The sequence below is a fragment of the Myodes glareolus genome, chromosome 10 (genome assembly GCF_982192425.1).
Source record: "Myodes glareolus chromosome 10, mMyoGla1.1, whole genome shotgun sequence".
Classification (NCBI taxonomy): domain Eukaryota; kingdom Metazoa; phylum Chordata; class Mammalia; order Rodentia; family Cricetidae; genus Myodes; species Myodes glareolus.
Genome location: NC_142035.1, coordinates 21641514 through 21650116, shown reverse-complemented (window position 1 = coordinate 21650116; position 8603 = coordinate 21641514). Strand labels below are relative to the sequence as shown.

The following is an 8603-nucleotide window of genomic DNA, read 5'->3' as shown; positions in this document are numbered from 1 at the left end:
ACCTATGACTGTCACAGACTGGGGCTGCTAGAGGGTGCCTGAATGGGTAGAGAGAGGGGTGTGTCTGTCCTGTGAGCTCTCTGGTCCTCGTCCTCTGCTGCCTCCACTCGTTTCAGATTTACTATTTAATCTCTTAAGTGACGTACGGCTGCGTCATCTTTGTATAAAAAGTCAAGTCCTCCCTTGGGCTCTGAGTCACTCTCTCTTTCCCGTCTTGTGTCCCTCTCAGTTTCTGGTTTCTCTCTGTTTCTTTTAGATGTGGTCATCACACTTTCTGTCCCAGTGTGGTGGTGGTGGTGGTGGTGGTGGTGGTGGTGGTGGTGGTGGTGTATTTGTGTGTGTGTTGGGTGTGTCCCAAATGGAAAATGAGGGTGCACTCAAACTTAGGAACATTGTAATGAGTTTACCAAGCTCAGGGGCAGGAGAGACGGCTCAGAAGTTAAGAGCACTGGTTGCTCTTCCAGAGGACCCATGCTCAGTTCCTAGTGCCCACATGGTGACTCACATCAGTCTGTAATTCCAGTTCTAGGGCATTCAATGGCCTTTTTTGGCCTCGGAGGGCCCTGCATTTATGTGGTGCATAGACATATCTGCAGAAAAAGCACACATATACACAAAATTAAAAATAAAATGAAAAGCATTAAAAGGCCATTCATGGAGGCATAGGCTTATAATCACAGAACTTGGGAGGCAAGGGCAGGTGGATGTCTGTGAGTTCTGGGACAGCTAAGGCTCCATTACTGAGACCCCGTATTCAAACAGCAGAGAGTCTACAAAGGTCTATGCTACAGGATGTGAGAGCCCAGGAATCTACGAGGTTCTGCAGAAACACAGAACTGGCAGTAGTAGACTATGGCCATCTCTGCCTACTGAGGGGCGAGGACAGCTGTGACCCAGGACCTATAGGAAAGCAGGGGCTGCCGGCCTGCCACCCGAGGAGACCAGAGAACCAACACCTTCACCACATTCTAACCCCTGCCAGGATGACCATTGGCTAGGCCCACACTGAACCCACTGACAGTCAACAGTGTGGTCAGTTGCTTGGGGCAAAGAAAAGGATGGAAAGGAGCCTTGGGACTTTCCCTGAGTCCTTTGTTAGGTTTTTTTTAGCCATCCATCCATCCATCCATCCACCTGCCCACTCAGCCAGCGGGAACTGAGACTGCTCATGCTCCTAGTGTGCCAAACAGCGTGAGGCGCCTGGTGGACCCCAAAAGGCACTCTGCTTGCCTCTCTGTCAGGTGCTCATCTTCCTCCCCCTCGTCTCTTAACTTTCTTGTTGGCAGAGAGCCCCCCCCCCTTCTCTCCCTGTCACTGATTTCATCTTGCTCATCGCCGCTCCGTTTTTCTCTCCAGAGGAAAGTTATTGAATTTTGCTCAGAGGCTGTGTGTCATTCTTGCCCTGTGTGTACGTGCCGGCTGTCTTTCCCCTGTGTCGTTCCCTTCCTGGGGCCTGTGGAGTGTTGTTCTCAGGCTCGGAGACTGTTTCTGCTTTCACGGATCCTGCCTCAGAGGAAGTCTTGATCGTCCCCATAGCCTGCAAAGCAACCACACCAGAGTCTTGGCCTGGAATATAGCTCAGGCTGGCCTTGCCCTTGTGGTAACCCTGCTCTGTGTACACCTCCTGGGTGGTAAGGTTAAAGGCATGTGCGACCACACCTGATTTTTATTTTTTTTAATCCAATTTTGTTCTTACTCTCTGACTTACTCATTTCTTCCATCTTTCCTTCTATTCCTCCTCCCCTCCTCCACCATCTACGAATTACCTATTCACAGACATGCAATACCTGTAATACTTGTGTCCTTTCTGGCTACAGTCTCAACAGGAACACATGTAGGTTCCTTCTTTCCTAAAGCATGATGCACACAGCCTCAACCTCTCTGCCCTTCCCCTTGCCTGTTCATGTTCGTGATCTTTTATATGTATTCACAATTTATATACATATCAGTATACATATTTGTATAATATCAGTATGTATCACAATCAGTTTATATCCACAAACTGCTTAATTAGCTCAAGCCAGGGACCCTCCGTCTCTTCAGATCCTCTTCCTGTTCTCAGGCCTCACAGTCCTTGAGCTGTCACGTGATTCTCTGTTTATTTGATGTTTTTCCCGGATGAACTAACCCAAGCTGCTTTGTGCCTAACCTGTCCTGCAGACAAGCTCCCCCATCCTTTCCCTCAAACCACAGTCCTACCAGGCTCCTCCCCCATCATATTATTTCTATGTCAGTAAGAAGTGTCTCCATTCTCCATAATACTGGACATTGCTACCACACAGGGCTCAGTACTCAGGATCCTGGAGTTATTTCTGAATGTTCTTTCCTCCCAGTTATCCATCCACCCATCCACCCAACCATCTAGCCATCCATCCACCGACACATCCATCCATCCATGTACTCACCCATCCATATCCTCACTCACCCACTCATCCATTTATCCATCCATGCATCCATCTATGCATCCATCCATCTATCATTCACTCACCCACCCATCATCCATCTGCCCATCTGTTCATGTATCTATCTACTCACCTACCAAACTATCACCCATTGTCCACACATCTATTCGTTTATCTTAATCTGGTGTTAGCTTTGGTCTCTATGGAGCGTGGTGAGGTCCTGGTGGGCGCCACCCAGCTCCCCTAACTCAGCGCTGGTGTGTTGCTGATTTGAATTGGCCACAGTAGTGGAAAAGGGCAGAAGATATACAAAATGGAGCTTTTTTCCTTTTCCCCTTCACCGGGGCAGTTAGTCAACTTGATGTGGACACAGGACACCTTTTTAAACACCTGCCAGAGCCCTTCCAGAGGAAAGGTGACCTGGGTTTGTTTTGCCCTCCTGTGCATGTGAACCGAGTGTTTTTCTTTTCTCTTCAGGGCACAGGAGGTTGCTGCCAACACCTGTGCTCGGACAGGTCTTTCTGCCTTGTTTTTCTCGGTTCCAGGGTGCTGTCTAGAACTTGTCCACCATGTTTCTGTCAGTGAGTCTGTCTGAACATGCACTAACCACCTCCCTCACTTCATTCTCGCCTCTACCACACACCTTCTCCTTCTCTCCACATCTGACCCTGGAGGTTGCACCTGGTATCTGCTTTGGGTGAATGTGTGGGTGGAGCCACCTTGACCTCTCTCTTTAGAGTTTTTCTTCGTCCATTTTCCTTCTTCCCTTTCTCATCCTTCATGGGCATGTGCCCGCCTGCCTCCTCGCTTCTGGAGGGCCCCACTCCCCCCCCTCAATTTCCTTTGTAACTTCATTATTGATGTTCCACCCTCCTCACCCCTGCAGCTTCTGCTTTCATCTCGCTCAGCCGCACTCCCTCCTCTCGACAAAGAGCTTATTGGATTTGGCTTGGAATCGTTCGTGCGTCATCCCTGCTCCGTCCGTATGTGTGTCTGTGTGTGCATGTGTGCGTGCATGCATGCGTCCGACACTTTCCCCTTCAGCTCCTTCTCTCTCTCTTTCTGGAGTTTGTAGAGTTTTGCAGTTTCCTGTATTTCCCAGAATGTTTGAGCATGTACTCGTGCCCCTGCCTGTGAGCCACATCTCAGAGCAGGCTTGAGGCTGGGTCCTGCTACAGAGTGACTCATGACCCCGGACCAGGGTCTGCCTGTCCCCGCACCTCCTGCTCACTTCCTCTCATATTTCCTTCCTTTGCAAGCTTACCTCCTGCTGTCAATGAGGACCCCCAATCTCTTCTTGTCCCCACCTCCTGCTGTCTGTGAGGACCTCCAATCTCTTCTTATCCCCACCTCCTACTGTCTGTGAGAACCCCCAATCTCTTCTTGGAAAGGAACCCTGAGACCTCAATTCTCTTCCAGCCCCAAACTCAAGCCAACATTGGTAACAGAGCCTAACCTCTCATAGTGCCCACCCAGAATCTTGAGAAAATCCCCCAGAGCCTATTTGATAGTCAAATCGCACCTACCTTTTGCCTCTTCATCCCCATTGACCCATCGGGCCCCAACAAATAGTGAGAATTCGTCCTTGCCTAATCCACGTCTCCTGATTTTCTCCCATCTGTGGGTAACCCTGCTCCAAATAGTCTTCCTGTTGGCTTCTGAGGGAAGAGTTCTTCCCTATGAGACAGTGATTGCTGTCTTGTGTTTTTTGTGGGCACAGAGCCGTGTTTGCACACCCATGCCCGTGAACATGAACTAAAGGACAAGAGCTTGTGTACACCGAAGAGGTTGCTTCTCCCTTCCTACATTGGCTTTACTCTTACCTGCCCAGCCCCTTACTGTAGTGTAACAACAAAGCTACAGGCACCTCTTTGGTTCCTCCAGCTACGTACAGTTCTGCCCAAGCAGCCTGGGCTCCTCCCCAGCGCCTAGAGACAGTGCTTTGCTCCTAAGCAGATGCCACCATGCTGTCTGTGTGCTGCCTCCCTCTACAGCTTCACTCCTTGCATCCACACCAGCTTGCATGCTTGCCTGAATGCATGCATGCTTGCTCGTTTTCTTTCTAAATATTTATTAGTTTATGTGTAAGGGTGTTTTGCCTGCATGCAAGTCTGTGCACCACATGCATGCCCTGTGCCCGTAGAGGCCAGAAGAAGCTGTCAGATCTCCTGGAACTGAATTTATAGATGGTTGTGAGCCACTGTGTGATTGCTGGGAATCAAGTATAGGTCTTCTGCAAAAAAGGGGCAGCACTGCCCTTAACCACTGACCAGCACCAACACCCCAGTTCTCTAACTCCCCCGTCTGAGAGGTCAGCCTCTGCTGGCTTAATTGGCCTCATCCAGATCCTCACCTGCACCCCTGGGCAAGTTCAAGCTGACTAATTTTGCTTCACGGCTTTCTAGATCAACCCAAGTTCTTCCATGCTTTGAGACTTCTACTCTGTCCCTAGTCACAGGAACCTTTTACATGAGGTGGTACCGGGGTGCGGGTTATGTCCGTCTCCTGCTCTCTCCTCATGCTGGTCCTTGCATGAGGTGGTGTCGGAGTGCAGGTTATGTACGCCTCCTGGTCTCTCCTCATGCCGGGCCTTGCACTTGATCTTAGCTCCTAGCCTCGCTAGCTGATGAAGGGCGGGTAGAGCACAGGCACACTCTCCTGACAGCCAGGCTCAGGCGTGTGTTAGAAGATTTCTTCTTCCCACCAGACCACAGCATCTTCAGGGCAGGGTCTGTCTGAGTTGTCCCCAGTTCTTGGCACCTGCCAGGGAGGATGGCAGGGCAGACAGGGTGTCTGTGACTGGCTCCTTTCCCACGCTGTCTCTTATTCCCTTTGACTTCCTTTTTTGTTCTCTTCCTTTGAAGAATTAATTGTTCATTATCTCAGCGATGGTGTGAACATGTCTGACTTAAAAACAGCTTTGAAACGTCTTAGGAAAGACTAAAGTCTGCTTTGAACTCCCTCCCAAGTGTGGGCTCGGGACTGATCTTCCTGCAGGATTCACAGTTATTAGATTGGTGTGAACTGTTCTGGTAGATGAATACGTGGCTAGACAATGATTGACAGGTAGATAGAAAACAGATATATACATACATACTAGGAAGGAGGGAAGATGGAAAGAAGAAAGACAGAAGGAAGAAAGGCAGACAGGCGGAACGGCTCTCCGGTGTTGCTCTGGCCATTGCCACTGCAGTCTGAACGTAAGACTGGCAACAGACCTCCTCATCCAGCAACACCTTGTGGCCTCAGACTTGTCAGAACTCAGACCCGACTCCCTCTTTCATCCTCTTTCACCAGGTGCAGCCTGCTTAGGCTGACCTCCCCTGACAGGGAGTATCGGGTCCCCTGCCCTTTTGACAAGGTGACAGCAGCTTTTGTGAATGACTTCTCTTCACACCGTGCTTGTCTTTGGTCCCCACCCAGACTTTGTCATCAGCACGTGTCTAGCCTGCCCGCCTGCCATGCTCCTCCAGGTCTCCACACCTCTCTTTGCCCCTCCCCATCCATCCTCCCTGCAGATCCAGCCCTTATGTCTACCCACATAATCCAGGCCTGTCTCCCACCCCACACCTGTCACTAATTCTACCTGCAGCTGGAGTTTTTGTTTTGTTTTCACATTTTAATTGTCATTTGCAGGGGACTAGAAAGTCCTGTGCCCCCACTCATCCTGGCATCCATCAATCTGCCTACCTCAAACCATGAGCATCTTCCAGAACCTGGCATCTAGAATGGCCTGCATGCGTAGACTTGTATGTTTCTTTGGTTTGGATGGCAAGTTTCTCCTAAAAGGCTCATGTTTTAATATTTACCTCCAGTGGCAGAGTCCATCACTGAGAGGAGACTGAACCATGGGGACTCTGGCTTCATCAGTTGGCTGATCCGTAAATGGATTCAAATTTGGTAGTGTTACTGGGATGTGATGAACTAGGAGGCGGGGCATGTTTGAAGGGCATAGGTCCCTGTGGGCGTGCCTTTGAAAGGTACCTTGTTCTGGCCTCTTCTGTTCTCTGTGCTCTCTGGCTGTCCTGGGGCGAGCAGCTTTACTCTCTGTGGGCTCTTGCTGTCTCAGTGATCTGCACGATCATAGATGCTAGCAGCAGAGTAGCCAACCATGTGTGGATTCCCTGGAAAGCGTGAGCCAGATAAAGCTTAGGTTGTTCAAATGATTCTCGTGGATGAAAAAGTGAAGACAAACCCCTCCCCGTGTGCATCCCAGAGCCTGCCTGTGTGTGTCTAGCTCTGAGCTTCTTCTCTCCCTGTCTTATTCAGCCACATACTATCCTGCCCTCCTGAGGAGCCTACTCAACTTTTTGCTTGTGTATCACTCCTGCACGTGTGTATATGTATACAAGATGTGTTATGTACATGTGTATGTGCATGCAAGGAGTGCTGTGTACATGTATATGCCATGCTGACTATGCTATATTTGTGTGTATATAATGTGCCATCTGTATATTTATTTTGCACATGCAAGGTATGTGTGTGTGCATCTGTTCTGAAGGGTGTGTACACCTATGTGTGTATGCACATGTAGAGTGGATGTGCATGTGTACATGTAGGGAGTGCTGTGCATATGCATGTGTGCATTCAGGGTGTGCATGCACGCATGAATGTACACTGGTATATATGTGTGTGTACCTGGCATACATGTCTATATGCATGGCATTTCTGTATATGTGTGTATATATGCATGCAGCCTCATCTCTCTCTCTCTAAGCCATGGACTGGGTTGGTTCCCACTCCATCATTCCTTTTTTTTTTTTTTTTTTTTTTTTTTACAAAAAACACAGGGTTTTATTTCCATCCCATTGGGCAGGGCTCGACAGGGCAGGGAGCAGGCTCTCATGGAAGGAAGAGGCCTCTACTCTACTTGCCGGCGATGAGAGGGTTCTGTAGCACCATGATGACTGAGTCCCCGCACAGGAACATCTTGGAGATGTAGCGGTCCTTGTTGACAGGCTTGGACTTCTTCTTGCCCTTGCCGCTCTTGGGGACCTCAGTCCACATCTCCTTCACGTTCTCCAGCACCATGTTACAGTGCCTGTCAAAGGCCTTCACCCGCCCCAGGAGCTTCTTGTTGTTGCGACAGTTAATGAGCACTTGTGTGTTGTTCTTGACTGACTGTGTGAGCACCGAGAGGGGGCCTGTGTTGAATTCCTCCTCCTCCCACTTCTGCAGCTCCTCTGGCGTCATCTCACTCTTGGGTTTATTAAGGAGACTCATGGTGGAAGTTTCGCTAGCAGATTACTCCTGCCGCCACCGCGTTGCTCAGGTCTCCGGAGTAGGTAGCCACTCCATCATTCTTATGGACAGTTCGCCTTCTGGTCTGTCCTTCCAGCTGCCCAGGGTGAGGCTAGTTCATTTTGGGAGGCGCTGCCTCTCCTCTCCTACCTTTCACACTCCTGGAATGCCCTCATCCTGCCCTCCTCCTGGGGCTGCAGCCTCCCTTCCCTGTCCTGCCAGGCTGGAGCCCTCCACAGGTGCTTCCTACACAGAGGGTCAGTTTCTCACACTGAAATACATTCCTTATTCCTGCTGGCTGGAGGTCTCAGCAGGAGCCCGAGCCATCCTGACTCTTCCTGCTCTGGCCTCCCACAGCCCATCTGTGCTGCCCTCCTTCCATGCCTCCCTCCAAGGCCTTTCAGCCCCTGCTCCTAACAGGTCGCGGCATCTTGTGCGCCTCCTTTGTCCTCAGCACGAGCTCCTACTTCTCTCCATCCTCCTCTGACCTCCGTTGATCCAGGTCCCCCATGACTTCCTGGTGGCCTCAGGCCCTATGCAGTTATCTCTCTGTTTCCTCCTGGCCAGGGCTTCTCCATCACACTGGCTTCCTGGGCAGAGAAACCTCCCTCAGGACTCATCCTTAACAGCATCCAGTAGAGGATGTGAGTGGAGTCAAAGCACAGCCCAGGTTTGACTTTGCCTCTGCGGGGGGTGGGGTGGGGAGAGATACTTTAAGAGCACGGCTGATACAGCCATTAAAACCCTTTAATGTTTTGTACCCCTTTTGTTTTATTTATTTATTTTTTTATTTTTTGCTTGCTTGTTTCTTGGCCAGGAACCTTGGGTTGGACCTAAGACACTGCAGACTTCTGGTCTTTCCTTGCCACTGGGATAATACTGGCAAGACACAAACTACTTGTTAATTGCCTCATTATTTGAGCTCCATGAATAAACTGTTTAAGGGTAGGTCCCCAGCGC

At 50.1% G+C, this 8603-nt stretch overlaps 1 pseudogene; it reads right to left on the bottom strand.

Moving 5' to 3' along the window:
- Positions 1-6996: 6996 nt before the first annotated feature.
- LOC148120586 (small nuclear ribonucleoprotein Sm D2 pseudogene) lies at positions 6997-8293 on the bottom strand (annotated as a pseudogene).
- Positions 8294-8603: the final 310 nt, after the last annotated feature.